The following is a 3,288-nucleotide window of genomic DNA, read 5'->3' on the forward strand; positions in this document are numbered from 1 at the left end:
TTAATCATCGTGCTAACTATGATTATCTCTAAGACAACTTCTGCAGCTTGCTCCGATGCGTCAATCGCTTCTTCCGGCGAGTTTCCGGCCAACTTCCGTCGATCAACCGATAACCCTCGGTGATCCTTCTGCGGACATCCGGCATACTTCTGGACTTTGCGACGATCCACTTGGCGAGTTCCGACGAGCTTCGCTTGGCAAGCTTCTGGACTTCTCGGATCTGTTCTCTCTGAACCTCCGACGACCGTCCGAACTTCCGTCGAACTCTCGAACTCCCAACGTGATCATGATCTTGACTCCGGCGCAACTCCTGCTGCTTGTCTTACTCTCATCGTAGTTAATCCTGCACACTTATCTCAACACATAGATTAGATAACAAATGACAATTGACTTCATCATCAAAATCCGAGATTCAACAGGAACCCCTATAGAGTTCCAAGGAGGCCGATCCCCTAAAGAGATCAACCCCAAGTTTAGAATCTGCAAGGGTTCTAACAGCGGATCAATCAGTGAACTCATTCTCCAATGAGCACCTGTACTATATCCCTAGTGTCCCTACACGAGCAGCTTTGAGACCCGTTGCATCCATCATATGGACGGGTATACAGCACACTAGTATGTCCGGTTATCACGATGTCCCTCTCGAGTAACCTATGACCGGGATTATTTAGGATATGTGTTTAAAGGTGAATCAATCTCATTTTCGTAATCTCATCACGATTTGATTCCCATTGCACAAATCCAAGGACATCACAATATATATATGCATATATGTAATAGTTATAAAGTGATATATGCCAAAATATAATAAGCAAAAAAAATTCTGTATTAAGTCACACGTGTCATCACTCACGTGATTGGCTTGTTGGGCATCTATGACTAGCAGACATCTGAGTGGTTTCCATCATGATTACGGCCATGACATAAAGGACTATCATGACTTGAAGGAACAGATCGAAGGACTTATTCATTGGGGACATCTCAAGAGGTTTGTCTGAAGGCACCGGGAGGAGATAGCTTCTTAGGTCATAAAGTCTACACCCAAGCTGCCACGAAAAAGCACTTAAGGTCAGAAGACGACTCAGAAATAACCTTTAAGGAAGAAGAGACAGAGTACCTTGATCCAAATTAAGATGTTGCCTTTGTAGTCTCCGTAAGGATGATTAATGCCCGAGTAAAGAGGGTTATAATTGATATAAGTTGAGCTATCGATATCCTCTACTTTGAAACTTTTTAAAAGCTTGGGCTTTTGGCTAACGATCTCATCCCTATGATTTCTTCATTGATGGGGTTCATTGGCGACTCTATCTCTCCTCTCTAGATTCTAAGCCTACATATTACGGTTAGGGACAAGCCTTGCTCTAAAACAATTATGACCAAAGTTATAGTAGTCGACATTCCCTTAGTGTACAATGCGATCATAGGCTGACCCACACTCAATGGGCTGAGGGCAACGGTATCGACACACCATATGGTTATATATATATATATATATATATATATATATATTACAAATTGTCCCCTCTAAGGCCAGGTGACACCTCGAGAGTTTGATACTTCTGAGTCACCTCGTCCACCACCTCAAACACTTCTATGTCTTTGGATTTAGATAATGTCGGATTGACTCATATATCAATAATGATTTTTCTATGTTAATAATAAATTATTTCATTAATAAAATAAATATGGTAACACACCACCCACACATTATATGAGACTTCTCACTATTGATGCGACTTGTATCAAACTCCTCCCATCAGTGGGTGTGCACTGTAAGCTTCTAAATTAATTTAATTAACTTTTTATTTCTAAACTAAAATATGCTTATTTATTTTCTAACTAAAATAAAATAAATACGCTTATCAAGAATTTTAATAAAATAAAATAATATTTCCTGTATTAATACCTTTAAATTTTAAAATATTTCCCATAATACCTTTAAGTAATATATCCTATAACAATAAGGCATAGTTTTATTATTTTTAATTAATACAAAATCAAAGATAGAAATTAAAATCTCATACATTTTTATAAGTCTTCCTCTTCTCCTATTTAGTTGGTTGGAATTATCATCTTCTCATCCATCTTAAGTGATCAAAGAACGTGCCAAAAGATTTGTGGAGGTATTCTAAATAGGTTCCCCATCTAAACTAAAGAAAGAGTTCGATCGTAGGGAAAGATTTGAGGAGGTTTTCAATTCTAAGTAAGCTATTTAATTATTTCATATTTTAAATGATAATATGTTATATTATTAAGATTAATTATATGAATATATTTTTATGCATATTATATCATATTCAAATCTTAATTCACCTTTATTCATGAAAATATGTAATCGACTCTTGGCATAAATAATTGTAGAAATTCTCTTTCTAACCGATGTAAAATAAAAATTTGAATTATAATATGATGTTAAATAATTAATCTTATCAATTTGATTTGTTAAGATAATATCACAAAATTATTATATTTTATTATTTTCAATTTTATCTATTTTATTCAATTATTTAGATGAACTCTAAAATTTATAAAAAATAAAAATTAGATTGGGTAGTGTTGGAACTGACACAACTCGGATCGGATCAAGGCTTGGGCTGGTTCAATTCCTAGGTATCCCAGTGGTTGAACCCAATTCGGGTCTCAGCGTGGGTGGATTGGCAATGACCAACGGCCAACCTAAGTCGAGGTAAGCATAATTATGTCGGTTTAGGCTTATTAAGCTCGGTTCAGTCCTGATTCGATCTACTTCTGGTCGGTTCAAACTCATTTTGGTGGTTTCAATCCGATATCATATCGGTTTACAGATCGATTCTGACTTGTTGAGTCTGGTTCAAGGAGAAATTGAACCTAATTAGAATCGATTTAGCCTGGTTTAATAACAATTGGGCTTAGTTGGAGTCGGTTCAGTGTGTGGTTCAACGTATGCCAAATTCACAGATTGGTTGGCTAAGTCAAGCATACTGAATTATGTGTATTCATGGTATATGAAACTCTTAATATAAATAATAAAAAATGTTTCACTAGTGATAATTGTCTTACGATTTTTCAGGGTTCTTCCAAAACTTTCTAGTTCCTAAAATTACTGAATTATTTTATTTATTTATTTATTTATTTATTTATTTATATTCAGATAAAGAAAAAGATCGAGTCCTCTTCTCGAAGTTTTTATTTTAATTTATATAAGCAAAATAAAATATGAATTAATTAACGACGTTCAGTCAATGATCTGAATTAATTATCTCGATGAAGCTGCCAAGAGGCCGACGTAGCAGCGGCGCAGGCGACACC

The sequence above is a fragment of the Musa acuminata genome, chromosome BXJ1-5 (assembly GCF_036884655.1).
Source record: "Musa acuminata AAA Group cultivar baxijiao chromosome BXJ1-5, Cavendish_Baxijiao_AAA, whole genome shotgun sequence".
Lineage (NCBI taxonomy): Eukaryota > Viridiplantae > Streptophyta > Magnoliopsida > Zingiberales > Musaceae > Musa > Musa acuminata.